The following is a 21,697-nucleotide window of genomic DNA, read 5'->3' on the forward strand; positions in this document are numbered from 1 at the left end:
CTTTTCATTTTAATCCTGAGGCAAAGCATGCATTTTCCTTTTGTATTCATTCATTGTATATTTGTGACGCATTTGCACATACATTCGCTAACTCTGTTTTCAAAGGTGCCAAATTTTCTTGTGATCGTTTTTTGCCATGCATTGTTGAGAGACTTGCGGAAGATGGATGTTCAACAGCTGTATCTTCATCTAGGCTCAAATGACATTCTTACGAATGAAGCGGTGTTTTACCGGTACATAAACAATTATAAAAAAAAGCTTTGATATTTAAATTTAATGTAGTTGTTTCCTATAACTATATAAATTTACAAAACTAGCATTTTACATGGTTATTCCTCAATGAGTCATGGAAACTTGCAATCATTGTAGAAGTGTGATCTAGTTTCTAATTTATAAATAAAGCATTTCACAATATTTTCTATTATCCATGTTAATTTGACATTTTATTCCCCCCCCTCCCCCCCCAAAAAAAAATTAGGGGGGGGGAGCATATAGTCGCCGCTTCGTCTGTCCGTCAGTGCACAATTTTGTCCGGGCTATTTCTCAGCAACTAATGACCAGAATTCAATGAAACTTTATGAGAAGCTTCAGTACCAAGAGGAGATGTGCATTTTATCAGCGAGTTCTGGTCGGATGATTTTTCACAGAGTTATGGCCCTTTGATGACCAGAATTCAATGAAACTTTATGGAAAGATTCACTACCAAGAGGAGATGTGCATATTATCAGCGGGTTCTGGTCGGATGATTTTTCACAGAGTTATGGCCCTTTGAAATTTTCCATTAACTGTACATATAGTGCAATTCTTGTTCGGGCTATTTCTCAACAACTAATGACTGGAATTCAATGAAACTTTATGGGAAGCTTCACTACCAAGAGGAAATGTGCATATTATCAGCGGGTTCCGATCAGATGATTTTTCACAGAGTTATGGCCCTTTGAAATTTTCCATTGTACATATAGTGCAATTCTTGTTCGAGTAATTTCTCAGCAACTTATGACGGTAATTCAATGAAACTTTATGAGAAGCTTCACTACCAACAGGAGATGTGCATATTATCAGCCGGTTCTCGTCGGATGATTTTCCACAGAGTTATGGCCCTTTGAAATTTTCCATTGTACATATAGTGCAATTCTGGTCCGAGCTATTTCTCAGCAACTTATTACGGGAATTCAATGAAACTTTATGGGAAGCTTCACTACCAACAGGAGATGTGCATATTATAAGCCGGATATGGTCGGATGATTTTTCACAGAGTTATGGCCCTTTGAAATTTTCTATAAACTGTACATATAGTGCAATTCTTGTCCGGCTATTTCTCCCCAACTACTGATTGGAATACAATGAAGCTTTATGGGAAGCTTAACTACCTTGAGGAGATGCGCATGTTATTAGTGGGTTCTGATTAGATGATTTATTTACAGAGTTATGGCCCTTTGAAATTTTTAAGTTGCTAAACCATCCATCGTATTATTTTGTCCAAAGTTTTGCCCCTCAAGACGTTTCCTTTTATCTGAATATATAGTGCAATATTGTGACAAAAAAACTTTGGGGAGCATCACCTGTCTCCGATGGTTTCTTGTTTACCATTGAAATCACAAGCCTCATAATTGTATTCATCTATTGATGAGCTTCTTTCACAATTTAATTGATAATCCACTCAAAATGTGTGTCCTTCACATTCAGAAAGGTGACACAAACATTAAAATTGAATTGTTAAAAAAAAACTAGCTCACCATATCTAGTCTCCCATAATAAGTGTACCTTGAACTTAGGTTAGCACATAGGCGCCATCATGGATTTCTTGTTTGATAAACCTTTACAGAAGATTTAAAAATAAATCTCGCATAATTTTTGCATTTTGCAAATGAACTTCACAGAATTTCTGTATTTACAAACAAAAGCACACTTTTTCTGCATTCACTGATAAACACAAACAACTTCTGTATTTTGTAATTAAAGGACATCTGTTTTCTGCATTTTTACAGATAAAAAATCACAATCCTATGATATTTTCTCAATTATTTTACAGATAAACCTCACAATCCTATGATCAACGCAGGAGCCATCGCAGTCTGTTCTCTCTTAAAGCAGGGCGTCAACTTGGTCGACCGATTTGATTATGTAAGCTTTATTGTTTGTAGGATCTGAATATTATTGCAAATAATTAAGCATTACTCTGTGAAAACAGGGCTTAATGCATTGGCGTAAAATGTTGTCCCAGATTAGCCTGTGCAGTCTGCACAGGATTATCAATAACGACTCTTTCCATCTCAACTGGATGTTTGTTCAGAAGAGACTTTCATTAAACGAAAAACTTTATAAAAGCAAAAAGTGTTGTCCATTAATTAGATTGTGTGGACTGCCTCTACATGTGCGGATTGTCTCTTTATTTGTAAATACTTATGTTACGACGGTGTTGACGTGCGCCGTCAGGCGTCCGCTGTCCGCATTGTGCTTAAAACTTACCTTTGCCTCTAAAATCAAAGTGCTTCCACCTACAACTTTGAAACTTCATATGATGATGCACCTTGTTGAGTTCTACATGCCACACCCATTGTTGGTTCACAAGGTTAAAGGTCAAGGTCACTGTGAACTCTCAAAAAAATTCTTACAAGCTTTAATTAATTAAAAACTGCACCCGCAGCCGAGCTTTGGCACCCGTTATGCAGTGCTCTTGTTCTGTATTGTACTTTCAATGATTATTGTACATTCAATTAATACATCAAACATGTTATTATGCCCGCCTTCGAAGAAGAGGGGGTATATTGCTTTGCACATGTCGGTCGGTCTGTCGGTCGGTCCACCGGGTGGTTTCAAGATGATAACTCAAGAACGCTTGGGCCTAGGATCATGAAACTTCATAGTAAGATTGATCATGACTCGCAGGTGACCCCTATTGATTTTGAGGTCACTAGGTCAAAGGACAAGGTCACGGTGACCTGAAATAGGAAAATGGTTTCCGGATGATAACCCAAGAACGCATACGCCTAGGATCATGAAACATCATAGGTAGATTGATCATGACTCGCAGATTGATTTTGAGGTCACTAGGTCAAAGGTTAAGGTCACTGTGGCCCGAAATAGTAAAATGGTTTCCGGATGATAACTCAAGAACGCATTCGCCTAGGATCATGAAACTTCATAGGTACATGTAGATTGATCATGACTCGCAGATGACCCCTAATGATTTTGAGGTCACTTGGTCAAAGGTCAAGGTCATGGTGACCCAAAATAGTAAAATGGTTTCCGGATGATAACTCAAGAACGCATACGCCTAGGATCATGAAACTTCATTGTTAGATAGATCATGACTTGCAGATGACCCCTATTGATTTGAGGTCACTAGGTCAAAGGTCAAGGTCACGGTGACCCAAAATAGTAAAATGGTTTCCGGATGATAACTCAAGAACGCATACGCCTAGGATCATGAAACTTCATAGGTAGATTGATCATGACTCGCAGATGACCCCTATTGATTTTGAGGTTACTAGATCAAAGGTCAAGGTCACGGTGACCCGAAATAGTAAAATGGTTTCCGGATGATAACTCAAAAACGCATACGTCTTGGATCATGAAATTCCATCGTTAGATAGATCATGACTCCCAGATGACCCCTATCTATTTTTTAAATATATTTATGTGAAATACAACAATTTCTTTAGATTATTTATGAAATTTACATGTGTATCTCAAAATTAGATGTGAACGAATCACATACCAGGAATCCTTATATGGTTTTCACAAATTTAACTGCAACCATCTCGAGTTGTGGAGGGCAAATTTAAATATTGCTCAGATTTGTGGACCGTGAAATGGGCTCAATTTTTAAGTTAATAATGTGAGTTTGAGATGATCATTTACTATTAAATTTATCATCAACATCATCATCATTAAACATTGTCATAATTATCAACATCATCATCAATGTATATTAAATGGAATGCATGTTTATGTTGACAGGTTTGCAAATTTGACGTACATGAAGCATTTTATTTTTACAAAGTTCGCAGAATCAGATGAATTTAGTTGAGTGTTGTCAGGCAAATTAATTGGTGAGAACATTTATCTCAATAATATCTTCTGAAACATTCCATGAAAGCGGAAAGTATTGTTCTTGATTAGCCTGTGTAGACTTCACAGGCTAATATGGGATTACCATTTGCACTAATAAAGCCCGGTATTCACAGAGTGTGTCTCTTGTGTTAAACAAATCTTATTTTCTTGTCAGCTCTCCATTTGGCTGCACTATATGTCCAGGTGACTCTTGTGTTAAACAAATCTCTTTTTCTTTCCAGCTCTCCATTTGGCCGCGCTATATGTCCAGGTGACTCTTGTGTTAAACAAATCCCTTCAGAGCTCCAGATAAGGGTCGTATTTTTGTAATTACGAATTATTTTCAAGTCCCTTACGTATTTATTTTAAAATCTTGTCGTACCATTAAGAATTACAAAATCAAGTTACGAATATTATTTTTACATCGGTTCATATCGATTTTTATTGAGTTCGTATATAGAATGGTTATCCGGTTTGTTTAACAAAGCGCATGTTTTTCAAATAAAAGCGGCGTATACAGTCTATCTGTCAAAAACATTGGCGGCGCCCAGAGAGCGTCCTAAAAATCTGCAAAGCCTCCAAAAACACGCTTTCAACATATTCTACGCAAAGTGAGCCGAAGTTAAAAGTTTAGAAAGACATTATAGAAAAGATCTTATACGATGTTGTATGTTCAGTTGCCGACACAGTCGGAAAAGCTAAACAAAAACGCGACACAACTGGTCCAAACTTAAACACAAAAAAAACACATTAAATGAGTGGAAGGGACAAGTCCAGTGGCTAATCGGTGAAAAGATTGAAGGAGAGACCCGTTTTAAATGTGAAATATGTAAAAATTCATCTAAGGCATGTAATCTAAGCACAGTTTGGGCATCTGTAGGTATTGGAAAAATAAATTTGTATAATACTGAAAAGGATCTGTTGAACTTTATAAAAAAAGTTGCTAGTATGTTTATTTTGATTGTTTTTGCATGAAAATTAACATTTTTATTTATTTTTAGGTCATTTAGAAAAAATAATAATTATTTTCCAAAACTTAGGAGTAACGTTAAGAATAAAATATCAGAGTTAATAATTCTTTTTGAAAATCTGGTAGTAATTTAAGAATTTCACAAAACCTTATCTGGAGCTCTGCTCTTTTTCTTGTCAGCTCTTCATTTGGCCGCACTATATGTCCAGGCAGGACTAATAGATATTTTATCCAAGAACGGTTGCCTTGCCGATGCTTCCGATGTCCTGGGTCGCACTCCACTGCATATGGCGGCATTGAAGGGACATCAAAACATCATTGTGAGTAAAATGTGTGTGTTTTATCCACGTTCTAGGCAAACCAGACTTAATGCAAGTGCGTCAAATGCCATCTAAGATGGACCTGTGCAGTCTGCACAGGCTAATCTGGGACAACACTCACCACAGGTCTGCACAGGCTAATCTGGGACATCACTTACCACAGGTCTGCACAGGCTAATCTGGGACAACACTTACCACAGGTCTGCACAGGCTAATCTGGGACAACACTTACCACATAGACTAGAGTTTCGTTCAGGGGAGCCTTCCTTTTTTAAGAAAAATCAATAAAAGCGGAAAGTGTCGTCCCTGATTATTTGATGCAGACTGTACATATTAATCTGGGAAGATATTATACACATGTATAAAGCCCAGTTTTCCTTGATGTAAATTTGTTTTATACTTTATGAGGTTTCATTCAAAAGCCTTTATTGTGTATGGGCCTACCTAACTAACTTACGAGAATCACAAAATTGTTCTAAGTTTGATTTGCAAATTCAAGCATTTTTTTACTGACAGACTTAATAAGGATAAAGCATTATATTACAGTTAAATAATTGTGTAGTCCAGCTGTAATTAATTGTTAGATATATTTAAAAAAAAAATAAGGCAACAAATTGAAAGTGTTTGTTTACACAATCTAAAATGCTTGTAAAATAATGGTCAATTTTTTAACTAAAATGAGGTAGAAATTTCATGAAGTGTGTTTATTTTTAGAAATGTAAATGTTAAAGCATAACAGGGTTTTGTTTAATTCTGAAGCTGTTGCCAATCTTAGGCTAAACCCTCTCAGATTATTTGTATTCATATAATTTTCACCCAGGTTGCAATGAAACCTACGCCTAAAATGTATTTGCCCATCAATGAAAATGTGCCAAAGTTATCCCTGGGGAGCATATAGTCGCTGCTTTGTCCTTGTGTCCGTGTGTCCGTCCGTCAGTGCACAATTTGTGTCCGGGCTATTTCTCAGCAATTAATGACCGTTATTCAATTAAACTTTATAGGAAGCTTCACTACCAAATGGAGATGTGCATATTATCAGCTGGTTCGGGTCGGATCATTTTTCACAGAGTTATGTCCCTTGAAATTTTCCATTAACTGTACATATAGTGAAATTCTTGTCCAGGCTATTTCTCCGCAACAAAATGACCGGAATTCAATGAAACTTTATGGGAAGCCTAACTACCAACAGGAGATGTGCATATTATCAGCCGGTTATGGTCAGATGATTTTTCACAGAGTTATGGCCCTTTGAATTTTCTTTAAACTGTACATATAGTGCAATTCTTGTCCGGGCTATTTCTCCCCAACTACTGACTAGAATTCAATGAAGCTTTATGGGAAGCTTAACTACCTTGAGGAAATGCGCATGTTATTTGTGGGTTCTGGTTATATGATTTATTTAGAGAGTTATGGCCCTATGACATTTTTAAGTTGCTAAACCATCCATCGTATTATTTTGTCCAAAGTTATGCCCCTCAAGACGTTTCCTTTTATCTGAATATAAAGTGCAATATTTTGACAAAAATTACCTTTGATGAGCATCACCTGTCTCCGACGGTTTCTTGTTTCAACATTATTGAAGACTAGAGCCCCTTCCTCAGAGCCTTACTAAAACTATGAAAGCATGATTTGGGCGATGCTCTGTGATTAAGTGGTTTAATGTATGTGCGTTAAGTGTCGTCCCAGATTAGCCTGTCAGAGCCTTACTAAAACTATGAAAGCATGATTTGGGCGATGCTCTGTGATTAAGGGGTTTAATGCATGTGCGTAAAGTGTCGTCCCAGATTAGCCTGTCAGAGCCTTACTAAAACTATGAAAGCATGATTTGAGCGTTGCTCTGTGATTAAGGGGTTTAATGCATGTGCGTAAAGTGTCGTCCCAGATTAGCCTGTCAGAGCCTTACTAAAACTATGAAAGCATGATTTGGGCGTTGCTCTGTGATTAAGGGGTTTAATGCATGTGCGTAAAGTGTCGTCCCAGATTAGCCTGTCAGAGCCTTACTAAAACTATGAAAGCATGATTTGGGCGATGCTCTGTGATTAAGGGGTTTAATGCATGTGCGTAAAGTGTCGTCCCAGATTAGCCTGTTTTCTCAGACGGTTTCTTGTTATAACATTATTGAAGACTAGAGCCCCATCTCAGAGCCTTACTAAAACTATGAAAGCATGATTTGGGCGATGCTCTGTGATTTAGGGGTTTAATGCATGTGCGTAAAGTGTCGTCCCAGATTAGCCTGTGCAGTGCGCATAGTCTAATCAGGGATGACACTTTCCGCTTAAACTAGACTTTTGCTAAGAAGAGACTTTCTTCACAAAGACATATCATACATATTTATGACTACAAATGCGTTAAAATATGTAACTAAGTGGTAAAGGGTTAGATAGGCTTCACAACTGTGAATGCATCTCTTGTACTTATAACTGTATCTTAGTGGTAAAGCAGGTTTTTTTTCCTTCTTTGTGACCCGCCGATCATCGGCCCTTTCCCCTCCGATTTTTTGTTCCCCTCAGCTGGTAAATTTTCCCTAGATTTCATTTTCCCCTCCCCAAAAAAAAAAAAAAAAAAAAAATTTTTTTTTTTTTTTTTTTTTTTAAACCTTTAAATATATAAGTTAACCTGATCCAGTGTAGAAAAACGAAAAATATTGCATAATTAAATTTTCTGTTTCCTTGAATTTGTTTTAAAAACAGTAAAATATGCTTAATTGATTATGTAAGACTTTCCTTATTTTCCCCAAAATCCGGCGTTTCTTGTGATTTTTTCCCCCAAAATCTGGCGTTTCGCGCGATTTTTTTCCCCTCAAAAAAGGCCAGGCCTTTTCCCCAAAATTAGATAAAAACCCCTGTAAAGGGTTAGAAAGGCTTCACACCTGTGAAGGCATCGCTTGTACTTATAACTCTTTTGTATTTTTAGTTACTCTTGGTTCATTTTGGGGGTTAAGTGCGAGCCATAGACAATGAAGGCAACATTCCACTGCATTTATGTGCCTAAAATGGACATGAGGAAGTACATAAAGGAATTTAGCAAATAATGTTCAATCTGTCGAAATACCTTATGATGCATATTTCCGTAATGTAGTAGTTATTCAGGGTTATAAACTAACATATTGTTCATTGCTAAATTCATCAATACTTTTTGTACTGATATCTTAATGTTAAGTATTTTATATGTCATGCAAGTTGTTTCAATAATTATTTAAAAGTTAAAAATAAAGCAATACTAATTTTCCCAATTGAAAGTAAATTGATTCTAAAATGCCCAATTTCACGGGTCATATACCCAAAATGCTGAGGACAAGCCCCATATTAGATGTGATATTGAGATTAGTATTAACAATAAGCAACACTCTTGTCTGACTCTGACTTACACTCTGGGAAATTGGGGCGTAATACATATGTATGAAGCGTCGTAGATTAGCCTGTGCCGTCTGCACGGGCTAATCAGGGACGACGCTGTCCCATTTTATGTTATTTTTCTAAAGGAAATATCTTAGCAAAACGCCAGTTGACGCGGAGATTGCAAAGGATCATCTTGGAAACACTTAACTGGGACAACACTTAACTGGGACAACACTTAACTGGGACAACACTTCATGCAGATGCATTAAGCCCTGTTTTCCCAGAGCGCTGCTAATATTTTTTTAATCTTTCCACATTTACGTCCATTTCAGTGAAAGCCATTCTGTTCTTGGACAGCCTAAAGAGTTGTGTTGATGTAAACGCGGGCGATGATATGGGAGAGACTCCACTGCACTTGGCTGCTAAGTGGGGATATGGTGAGTGATATGAGAGAGACTCCACTGCACTTGGCTGGTAAGTGGGGATATGGTGAGTGATATGGGAGATACTCCTCTGCACTTGGCTGCTAAGTGGGGATATGGTGAGTGATATGGGAGAGACTCCACTGCACTTGGCTGCTGAGTGGGGATACGGTAAGTGATATGGGAGAGACTCCACTGTACTTGGCTGCTAAGTGGGGATATGGTGAGTGATATGGGAGAGACTCCACTGCACTTGGCTGCTAAGTGGGGATATGGTAAGTATTGGAGAAGATATGGCGTAAAATAGCATAATGCGTAGCCTTGCTCCGTGTTTCTTCTCCTCATTTTGCATGCTTTTTAGGTACACTCAAAACATCTGAACATGTTTAGCTCACCTGAGCACAATTTGCTCATGGTGAGCTTTTGTGATCGCCTTTTGTCCGTTGTGTGTTTTGCGGCGTCAACATTTGCCTTGTTAATACTCTAGAGGCCATATTTATCGTCTAATCTTCATGAAATCCGGTCAGAAGATTGGTCTCAATGATATATTGGATGAGTTAGAAAATGGTAACGTTTGCTTTAAAAACACGGCTTCTAAGAGGCGGGGTATTTTTCAATATATGGCTAAATATGGCTTTAGTAAAACCTTGTGAACACGCTTGAGGCCACACTTGTAGTCCGATCTTCATGAAAATTTGTCAGAAGATTCATCCCAATGTTATCTTGGACGAGATCGAAAATGATGCTGATTGGTTGAAAAACATTGCCGCCAAGGGGGCGGGGCATTTTTATGCCCCTTGATCGATAGATCGGGTGTATATTGTTTTTGGCATGTCTGTCTTTCTTTCTGTCTTGTCATTCTGTCCCAAAACTTTAACCTTACAGTAAAGTTTTGCAATAACTTTTGAAATATTGAACATAACAACTTGATATTTGGCATGCATGTTCATCTCATGCAGCTGCACATTTTGAGTGGTGAAAGGTCAAGGTCATCCTTCAAGGTCAAAGGTAAAAAAATTAAATATTGAATATAGTAAAGTTTTGCAATAACTTGAAATATTGAACATAGCAACTTGATATTTGGCATGTATGTGTATCTCATGGAGCTGCACATTTTGAGTGGTGAAAGGTCAAGGTCAGCCTTCAAGGTCAAAGGTCGAAAGTTTAAAAATTTTATATAGTAAAGTTTTTCAATGACTTTTGAAATATTGAACATAGCAACTTGATATTTGGCATGCATGTGTATCTCATGAAGCTGCACATTTTCAGTGGTGAAAGGTCAAGGTCATCATTCAAGGTCAAAGGTAGAAAAGCGGTGCATTAGGGGCATTGTGTTTCTGACAAACACATCTCTTGTTCATAATATAGCTATAGTAAAGCCTTGTTAACACTCTAGAGGCCACATTTATTGTATGATCATCATGAAACTTGGTCAGAAGATTCGTCCTAATAATATTTTGGCCAATGTTTAAAATGGTTGTGATTGCTTGAAAAACATGGCCCCCAGGGGGCGGGGCATTTTTCCTTATATGACTGTATATGAATTAAGAAAAACCTTGTTAACACTCTAGTGGCCAAATTTGTTGCCCGATTTTCGTGAAATTTGCTCAGAAGATTCATCATAATGATATCTTGCATGAGTTTGAAAATGTTTCAGGTTGGTTGCAAAACATGGCCAAAAGGAGGCGGGGCATTTTTTCCTTATATGGATATTGCAAAACCTTGTTAACACTCTAGAGGCCACATTTATTGTCCGATCATCATGAAACTTGGTCAGAACATTTGTCCTAATGATGTCTTAGATGAGTTTAAAAATAGTTCACGTTGGAAAAACATGGGCATCAGGGAGCGGGGCATTTTTCATTATATGGCTTTATGGCTTCAGTAAAACCTTTTTTACACTCTAGAGGCTAGTCAGGCCACATTTATTGTCTGATTTTCATGAAACTTGGTCAGAAGATTTGTCGTAACGATATCTTAGATGAGTTGAAAAATTCTTGCAGTTGATTGAAAAATATGGTCACCAGGGGGGCGGGCATTTTTTCCTATATGGCTATTGTCAAAATTTGTTTACACTCTTAAAGTCACATTTATTGTTCAATCTTCATGAAACTTCGTCAGCATGTTTGTTTTAATTATATCATGGATGGTTGCTAAAATGGTTCTGGTCTGTTGAAAAACGTGACCGCCAGGGTGTTCACTATGCACGAACGTTGGTAAGATCATTTAATCAAATGACATCAAAGGGCTGCACAAAAAAGGTCAGTTCCTTTGAATCTCAGGTGAGCGACGTTGGGCCTTTTAGGCCCTCTTGTTTTTAATTTAATGTTGTGTTTTTTTCAAATGCAAGTTTTTGTGTCTATGCTTCAGCAACTCATTAACAAGTGAAAGACAAAGACATTTCTCAGATTAAACATACTTATAAGAGAAAGACTCAAATCATCTGTGTGCTTTGGAATCGATTGGTCCTAAAATCCTTTCTACAAACATTTTCCATCTATCTCTGATTAGAAAAGGCAGTTGTTGTCCGTTACTGGCATAATATTACTGGGTATCTAATATTCGTAAAACAACTATCCCAGGATAACATACGCAAACAAAACAAGATTGCTTATAATCCTCCCCCATCAGTAGTACCGGATCGGCAGGTGTCAAGAATATCTTGAAATATTTATTGTATATTTTAAGTACTGGAAATACGGTTTGAGATTTATATGCATGATTCTGATTATAATTAAGAGATAGATAGGTTTATGCAAGATAAAGCACACTTAAAATTCTGCTACTTTTTTATTGGCAAGATTTAAACACAACACATTTGTCAAAATCTGCTAGTTTTGGATTGGCAGGATTTGCTGAAGAATTAATACATTATTGTTGACACTAAGAGGTAAAAATATTACAAGATTGATTACTTGTTTAGCTCACCTGAGCACATCGTACTCATGGTGAGCTTTTGTGAACACCTTTTGTATGTCGTCAACTTTAAGCTTTGTTTACACTCTAAACTGGTAAGAAAATTTGTTCTTATGATATTTCGGCTGAGTTCTAAAATGGTTCCGATTCGTTAAAACACATGGCCGCCAGTGGATGGGGCAATTTTGCTTATTTGGATATAGTAAAACCTTGTTAACACTCTAGAAGTCACATTTGTAGTCCAATCTTCATGACACATTTTTACGTATGATATCTCGTCGGAGTTTGAAAATGGTTCCGGTCAGTTGAAAAACATGGCCACCAGGGGAGTGGCAGTTTTCCTTATATGGCTATAGTAAAGCCTTATTAACACTCTAAATGTCATTTTTATAGTTCAATCTTCATGAAACTTGGTCAGAACATTTGTTCTTATGATATCGTGGGCTGCTCATAACAAGAAAGTTCCTTTGTATCACAGATGAGCGACTTTGGGTCCTTCAGGCCCTCTTGTCTGATCTACAGGTACTTTACCTGTCTTAATTTATATTTCATTGTTCTTTTTGTTCTCGCCTCAGAGTAACGAGTACAATGGATTCCTGTATGATGAAATGCAGGGCATTACCCTAGTAAGCTCTACCCTCCTGGCTATGGACAAGAAACAGAAACCCTTCACTAGACGACCCTGCATTGCTACGTTCAAGGTTGTGTAGTCTTTTATGAAAATATGCACCATCTTTTATTGCTTACTTGAAGTGTTGAGTTTATGGGCAAAGAGTTTCATGTTACTTTAGTTTAAACCTATTTTGTTTAGTTGTATTGATTTAGAGTCTTTTCCTGGATAGAACCAGTTCTTGGTGTCTTTGGAGGAGACCTTAAGAATGTTCCCACGCTGGGGAGATCTTAAGCTGGCTTTTACAAAATGACGTATTCAACAACAAAATGACTGGCTTGACTACAACTTTGCTACGTCAACTGCAAACTGATTTCTCAACTAAAGGCTTACTAATCTACAAAATGACTGGCTTGACTACAACTGTGCTACGTCAACTGCAAACTGATTTACTGAACTAAAGGCTTACTAAGCTACACAATGACAAGCTTGACTACAACTTTGCTATGTCAACTGCAAACTGATTTACTCAACTCAAGGCTTACTAAGCTACAAAATGACTGGCTTGACTATAACTTTGCTATGTCAACTGCAAACTGATTTACTGAACTAAAGGCTTACTAAGCTACAACATAACTTTCTCAACTGTATTTTGTTTCTGAACTAAAACATAAGTTCAAGTGAAACATGAATAGCTCAATTAAAATTGACTAACTCTGCTACAAAATGACTTACTTAACCACTCCATGATTTACTTCATTACACAATGTCTTACTCAACAACACAATGACTCACTAATTTTACAACATGACTAGCTCATCTACAAAATGACTTACTTAGCTTCAAAATTTCCTACGCAACTACAAAATTACTAATAACTCAACTACATTCTTACTAGGTCAACTACTGAATTTCTCACTAAGCTACAAAATTACCTACACAACTCATTAATTACTAGCTCAGCTTCATTATTACAAGGTCAACTACAGAATGACTTGCTCCACTACAAAATTACCAGTTCTACTACAAAAGGAATCAAACATTCTTAAATGATAAAATCAACTACAAAATGACTCAACTTGAAAATTTCAAGTGGTATGATACAATGAAATGACTGACCTATTTCCATTTGTATTTCTAAGACAAAAATACTTTTTATTTGATGCAAAGAACTGTTTTGATTTAAATTTTGCTGTATCCTATTGGTACGATGATTTGTCAGGGTACCTGGTAAATTGAGTGCGTTATTAAGTGGTAGAAACTTTTATAATGCAATCTAAAAATAATATGGTATAAAATAATTCAACAGATCAGCGTTTTTGACTGCGCACTGGTAAGTGTACATCTGAAGGCAACCGGTCTGGAGAATGAGGACATCGGTCGACTGCAGGCAGAGATTGACAATATCCCCAACCTTATAGAGGCCATTAGGACCGCTCGGCCAGGTATAGAGCAATTTTTATGAGGCGTTTTGTTTGAGGCAAATCAATATTCAGTTCACCAGAGTAATAGACCCGGACCAAACATATTGCCCTTACCTCTCCTCAACAATTACTACATCCCACATCCAACTTTCTGAATTCTGCCCCTTCTTTTTATGCCCCCCTTTGAAGAAGAGGGGGATTTATTGTTTTGCACATGTTGGTCGGTCGGTCTGTCAGTCGGTCCGTCCACCAGATGGTTTCCGGATGATAACCCAAGAATTCTTACGCCTAGGAACTTCATATGTACATTGATCATGACTGGCAGATGACCCCTATTGATTTTCAGGTCACTAGGTCAAAGGTCAAGGTCACAATGACTCGAAATAGTAAAATGGTTTCCGGATGATAACTCAAGAATGCTTAAGCCTAGGATCATGAAACTTCATTGGTACATTGATTATGACTGGCAAATGACCCCTATTGATTTTCAGGTCACCAGGTGAAAGATCAAGGTCACAGTGACTCGAAATAGAAAAATGGTTTCAGGATGATAACTCAAGAATTCTTACGCCTAGGATCATGAAACTTCATAGGTACATTGATAATGACTGGCAGATGACCCCAATTGATTTTCAGGTCACTAGGTCAAAGGTCAAGGTCAAAGTGTCTCGAAATAGTAAAATGGTTTCCGGATGATATATCAAGTTTGCTTACGGCTAGGATCATGAATCTTCATAGGTACATTGATCATGACTGGCCGATGACCCCTATTGATTTTCAGGTCACTAGGTCAAAGGTCAAGGTCACAGTGCCTCGAAATAGTAAAATGGTGTCAGGATGATAACTCAAGAATGCTTATGTCTAGGATCATGAAACTTCATAGGTACATTGATCATAAATGGCAGATGACCCCTATTGATTTTCAGGTCACTAGGTCAAAGGTCAAGGTCACAGTGACAAAAAAACGTATTCACACAATGGCTGCCACTACAACTGACAGCCCATATGGGGGCATGCATGTTTTACAAACAGCCCTTGTTTCATATATAAACAACGTCTGTTGAATATTTATATTCTACTAAAATCAGCCTAAAATTAATGCTTAACAAACAATAACAGTTGCACAGATTACTAGTATACGTTGAATACTTAATTCCATATTACTACAAAAACATATCCTTTAATTTGCATTTCATGGATTTGCTGCTTTATCAGTACTAAGTGCACACAATTTAGCCATTAACTGACAGCTACTTTACTTGAAGCTCTGGAAGGAAAGAATGGCAGTTTAAAGGATTCAAAGACTTGTTCCAACACAAGTTATGTGAGCGGGCCGGGAAACGCACTGTTGATCCTCGGGTTAGTAGTCCTGTTCTCTACCAACCAAGCTAGCTTTCAACTTTCTTATATCTCCTCCAACTTGTGCTTCTCCCCAGTCTGGTACATGTATGAATGGTGGTGTTGGTCCTGGTGGAGATGATGTTCTTCGGCCTGGCGGCTTCCAGGAGGTCTATCTTCTCCCTTTTCCATGATGTATTGTTTTTCTGTAGCTACAGTGTTTTTCATAAAGTAGAGTTGCTAGCTTTATGCAAAATAATCTGGCAACAGTTATAACATATAAGGGAGGCTACTCCAAAGATTGTTTATAAATACCTCTTATTCTTGAAGTACGTCACTTTACTCCAAGTTGTTCTGAATTAAGTTTGAAATCTGTTAAAAACTATGTGCATTCAAAAATTCAATTAGATATGTTTCATATAAGGTGTCTAATATTAAAAGAATGATGTTTTTGTTTATTTTAGATTTTGATGATCTTCGAAATCTAGGCTATCTCAATTGTATTGCCGACGGTGTCTTCACAAACATAAGTGACGCCATCAAAAAAGGCAGCAAGACATACGATAACATCTGGATATCTATACAGACAAAACAAGTGTTCACTGGTAACAATTATTTTATCCCCCGCCAAAGGCGGAGGAATATAGAATTGGCTTTGTTCATCAGTCTGTCTGTCCATCCGTCTGTCTGTCCGTCCATCTCAAAATTTATCTTCGGCGGAGGATATCAATTCAACAAATGTGCTTGTTAATATTGTTGTTATATTGTGTTTGATTTTGCAGATCCAAAGCTTTGTGTATTGTTAAAGATTTGTGTTGAAGATTTCCATCAGTTGATGTTTATTATCCCGCGCCATAGGCGGAGGGATATTGTTTTGGTGTTGTCCGTCTGTCCGTCTTTCCGTCCGTCCGTCCATAGCCATATCTTGGAAGTGCTTTGGCGGATTTCATTGAATGAGTATGTATAAGGATAAGATGATGATGCACGCCAAATGGCATTGTACACCATCTGTTAATAATGGAGTTATGGCCCTTTGTATCTTGAAAAAATCCTTTTTTGAGTGTCAGATATATTACTTTTGTGTCCAGAAGCATATTGGCCGGGAATATCAATTCAATGAATTTGCTTATATAAACTTTGCTTACTATTGATTAATAGGTAAATAATATCGATTGAATTAAGTATGTTTATCAATGAAAATGTTTATCAATAAGTTCTTGTTCCTGATTCTCAAATGAACATAAATGTATCATATTGTAAAACCATGGAGATTAAATTATGTGCCATTATTTCCGCAAACAATCCAACAGTAAATATGCAAACTAATTGTTGAAAAGCTTAACATATGGAGATAATTTGTTAATGTTTGTTCATTTCCGGTTTAAAATCTGCGCATATGATTATCAGAAGTATACGATTATGTTCTTTTAGACGGTTTTATGGTAATATATTTTATTCCTCTGTACAGGTCAATGTGACGTCGTAAGAGAGGGCCTGTCCAGTCCCTGGATCCCCAAAGGCTGGACGTGGGTCGGGGTCGTGAGTGACCACTGTCCAGTGTGGGCCCAGTTCTACACGGGCCGTGACCTTGACACTGGAGACCTGAAGATCGGACCAGAGGTTATTAAATTTGCACTGACTGACTGATGTTTGTAAAAGATTAGAATATTACACATGTTACTCTGGTTATGTGACAGACATCACTGATATCGAATTGGTGATGCAATTCTTCAAACAGTAAACAGTGAAAATATTCCACACTTTTCATTATGTTATTGCTGTGAAAATCGCCATTTAAACTACTTTAAAATGGAAGCCAATAATAAACTAATAAGACAAAATTAACCAGAGATTGAACATTTTTGTGTTTTAATATCAGAAATATTCTCTTGGTCAAATGTTAACAATTTATTTAGCAAATTTGTTCAACATGTTATGGTACGTGAAGTTTTGAGATGTTGATGTTATTTTATGTTTTGATGTACTGCTGATTTCACATTAGGTGTACCATTCTTGGGAATGTGGAAAAATAGTGAATGCCACATTTGTTTTTAAGTAGATTATGTGTTCCGTGTTAAAGTAAAGCGCTCAAATTACAACATATGAACCAATAAACCATATTGTATTACTTACACGTTAATGTCTACCGGTAATTATAATTCTTAAAAGTTTTGCTTTAATGTCAGAAATATTTTGTATAATTCTTTTTTCAATATAGCTTACAATACCAATTAGATTGCGTTAATTTGTTTGAAAACACAAAATAAATTATATTTATAATATCAAAATTTGATAACGTTTTGTTGTTTTAACTTTGATATAGCATTTCTGCTGAATTTCACCATTCTTAGAAATGTGGAAAATAGTGAATGCCACTTTTGTTTTCAAGTAGTTTGTGTGTTCCTTGTTATAGTAAAACGCTCTATTCACAACATATGAACAAATAAACCATCTTTAATTACTTGCACATGAATGTCTACGGTAATTATAATTGTTATAAGTTTTGCTTTAATGTCAGAAATATTTTGTATAATTCTTATTTCGATGTAGCTTACAAAACCATTTAGATTGTGTTGATATGGTTGAAAACACAAAACAAATTATATTTATTTTATCCTCAAAATTTGATAAGGTTTTGTTGTTTTAACTTTGATATAGCATTTCCGCTGAATTTCACTAGTTTGTATTATTCATTGCTTCATTTTAATAATTTAATGATCAAAATATTGTATGATAACATTTTTCGATTGTGAAGTTTCAATTTTATGCAGTGAAGTGTGGAGCGGAAAATGCAATTTTTTTAAATGAAGCACCCGTTAAATGCATAATTGTCATCATTTATTTGATCCTGTGTATTTAATATTTATAAATGATATTATGTCTTATTGAAATCTGTAATAATATATATATAGTTCCCTGTATGAATTAGTTATAGATTAAAATGAAATGTTTTGTTTCATTTGGGAATATTTCATAGACACCATGTTTTTGTCTGTTTAAATTAATTGTATACATTGTTGTATTTTGAACAATATTAACATTAGTATTAAATGAGCGTCTAGAAATAGCTAAGGTGTATGTATCGGGATGAACTTATTTTATTTGGGTTCATTTACATTCAAGTAGAACAAGTAGAATGCATTTTTAAGGTGTTTATTGTTAGTTTATACCGTAGGACTTTAAGATAATATGATTTCCAATAATGTAGTTGTATTTTGCTTTTGTTTGTTATTGCTAAATAAAACTTAGAGTTTCATATAGATAATACTTGGACAATGCTACATATATATGCCTAATGGAATGTGTCCTGCATTTAGAAAGTGACTTCATATAAACATACTTGAGCTGTGATTTGAAAAAATATGGATTCAATACATAGCGTATAGGATTTTCCCAGATGAGTCTATGAAGTTTACAAGCGCTAATAAGGGACGACAGTTTCTCTTGCTTTTATTAAATTTCAGTCTTCAGAAGTTAATTAGAGGCCATTCGTTATAGGTCAATATTTATGCATCTAAAACTTGAGAATAAGCAGCAACAGTTTATGGTCTATGATCAATTACTTATGATTGGATTAAGATAAAGTGCTGAAGATTTGTAGAAGTGTATACCCAGCTTACATACCCTACCTGGATTCCATTTCGAGCCAGTTGGGATAAAGTCTATGTCACTATTATTAAAATTAGACAAACTACACTCAGTAACACCGCTTTTATATAAGGGTATTGTTCCTAAATTGTATGAATTGTTAGCTCACTGCTTTTATATTAGGGTATTGTTCCTAAATTGTATGAATTGTTAGCTCACCGCTTTTATATTAGGGTATTGTTCCTAAATTGTATGAATTGTTAGCTCACCGCTTTTATATTAGGGTATTGTTCCTAAATTGTATGAACTGTTAGCTCACCGCTTTAATATTAGGGTATTGTTCCTAAATTGTATGAATTGTTAGCTCACTGCTTTTATATTAGGGTATTGTTCCTAAATTGTATCAATTGTTAGCTCACCGCTTTTATATTAGGGTATTGTTCCTAAATTGTATGAACTGTTAGCTCACCGCTTTTATATTAGGGTATTGTTCCTAAATTGTATGAATTGTTAGCTCACCGCTTTTATATTAGGGTATTGTTCCTAAATTGTTTGAATTGTTAGCTCACCGCTTTTATATTAGGGTATTGTTCCTAAATTGTATGAATTGTTAGCTCACCGCTTTTATATTAGGGTATTGTTCCTAAATTGTTTGAATTGTTAGCTCACCGCTTTTATATTAGGGTATTGTTCCTAAATTGTTTGAATTGTTAGCTCACCGCTTTTATATTAGGGTATTGTTCCTAAATTGTATGAATTGTTAGCTCACCGCTTTTATATTAGGGTATTGTTCCTAAATTGTTTGAATTGTTAGCTCACCGCTTTTATATTAGGGTATTGTTCCTAAATTGTTTGAATTGTTAGCTCACCGCTTTTATATTAGGGTATTGTTCCTAAATTGTATGAATTGTTAGCTCACCGCTTTTATATTAGGGTATTGTTCCTAAATTGTTTGAATTGTTAGCTCACCGCTTTTATATAAGGGTATTGTTCCTAGATTGTATGAATTGTTAGCTCACCGCTTTTATATTAGGGTATTGTTCCTAAATTGTATGAATTGTTAGCTTACCGCTTTAATATTAGGGTATTGTTCCTAAATTGTATGCATTGTTAGCTCACCGCTTTAATATTAGGGTATTGTTCCTAAATTGTTTGAATTGTTAGCTCACCGCTTTTATATTAGGGTATTGTTCCTAAATTGTATGAATTGTTAGCTTACCGCTTTAATATTAGGGTATTGTTCCTAAATTGTATGAATTGTTAGCTCACCGCTTTAATATTAGGGTATTGTTCCTAAATTGTTTGAATTGTTAGCTCACCGCTTTTATATTAGGGTATTGTTCCTAAATTGTATGAATTGTTAGCTCACCGCTTTTATATTAGGGTATTGTTCCTAAATTGTATGAATTGTTAGCTCACCGCTTTTATATTAGGGTATTGTTCCTAAATTGTATGAATTGTTAGCTCACCGCTTTTATATTAGGGTATTGTTCCTAAATTGTTTGAATTGTTAGCTCACCGCTTTTATATTAGGGTATTGTTCCTAAATTGTTTGAATTGTTAGCTCACCGCTTTTATATTAGGGTATTGTTCCTAAATTGTATGAATTGTTAGCTCACCGCTTTTATATTAGGGTATTGTTCCTAAATTGTTTGAATTGTTAGCTCACCGCTTTTATATTAGGGTATTGTTCCTAAATTGTTTGAATTGTTAGCTCACCGCTTTTATATTAGGGTATTGTTCCTAAATTGTATGAATTGTTAGCTCACCGCTTTTATATTAGGGTATTGTTCCTAAATTGTTTGAATTGTTAGCTCACCGCTTTTATATAAGGGTATTGTTCCTAGATTGTATGAATTGTTAGCTCACCGCTTTTATATTAGGGTATTGTTCCTAAATTGTATGAATTGTTAGCTTACCGCTTTAATATTAGGGTATTGTTCCTAAATTGTATGAATTGTTAGCTCACCGCTTTAATATTAGGGTATTGTTCCTAAATTGTTTGAATTGTTAGCTCACCGCTTTTATATTAGGGTATTGTTCCTAAATTGTATGAATTGTTAGCTTACCGCTTTAATATTAGGGTATTGTTCCTAAATTGTATGAATTGTTAGCTCACCGCTTTAATATTAGGGTATTGTTCCTAAATTGTTTGAATTGTTAGCTCACCGCTTTTATATTAGGGTATTGTTCCTAAATTGTATGAATTGTTAGCTCACCGCTTTTATATTAGGGTATTGTTCCTAAATTGTATGAATTGTTAGCTCACCGCTTTAATATTAGGGTATTGTTCCTAAATTGTATGAATTGTTAGCTCACCGCTTTTATATTAGGGTATTGTTCCTAAATTGTATGAATTGTTAGCTTACGTGTAGGCCTAGCTTGGGAAAACTAGATACAAGTCAAAGTCACTGTAAGTTAATTAAAAACTTCCGCTTACAAAACTTAAATTGTATGAAGAATTTCCGCTGTTTTTTGTAGGTGTAAGTAGATTCCACGCAGTCTTAGGTGATGTAAGCGTGTATTTCAATCCCTCTGACACCTTACATGTAAAACAGAATTAGTTTGCATTATAATTAATGGAGTCTTATAATGTCAGCATATTGTTCCTACTGAAAATGTTTGTAAGGACAGTGTAAATTACAAAATATTGTTACTTGTCTATTATTCAAGAAAATACTGTGGGTATACCACGTACACTACTTTATGTATGGA

The 21,697-nt window shown here is 35.8% G+C and overlaps 3 protein-coding genes across 4 annotated transcripts in view; 1 reads left to right on the top strand and 2 right to left on the bottom strand.

Moving 5' to 3' along the window:
• Window positions 1-21,697, top strand: part of LOC127845104 (uncharacterized) — a 443,587-nt gene that overhangs the window by 381,598 nt on the left and 40,292 nt on the right. The window contains exons 3-10 of the transcript XR_008033052.1: window positions 106-233; window positions 2,033-2,124; window positions 4,299-4,327; window positions 5,207-5,346; window positions 9,017-9,121; window positions 13,942-14,077; window positions 15,322-15,415; window positions 15,859-15,999. The gene's annotated coding sequence lies outside the window, so the exon portion shown is untranslated. The remainder of the gene's footprint in view (window positions 1-105; window positions 234-2,032; window positions 2,125-4,298; window positions 4,328-5,206; window positions 5,347-9,016; window positions 9,122-13,941; window positions 14,078-15,321; window positions 15,416-15,858; window positions 16,000-21,697) is intronic.
• LOC127845103 (uncharacterized) overlaps window positions 1-21,697 on the bottom strand; it is a 365,628-nt gene that overhangs the window by 202,954 nt on the left and 140,977 nt on the right. The window lies entirely within an intron of this gene.
• Window positions 1-21,697, bottom strand: part of LOC127845106 (uncharacterized) — a 271,505-nt gene that overhangs the window by 54,148 nt on the left and 195,660 nt on the right. The window lies entirely within an intron of this gene.

This window comes from Dreissena polymorpha, chromosome 9, assembly GCF_020536995.1.
Source record: "Dreissena polymorpha isolate Duluth1 chromosome 9, UMN_Dpol_1.0, whole genome shotgun sequence".
NCBI lineage: Eukaryota > Metazoa > Mollusca > Bivalvia > Myida > Dreissenidae > Dreissena > Dreissena polymorpha.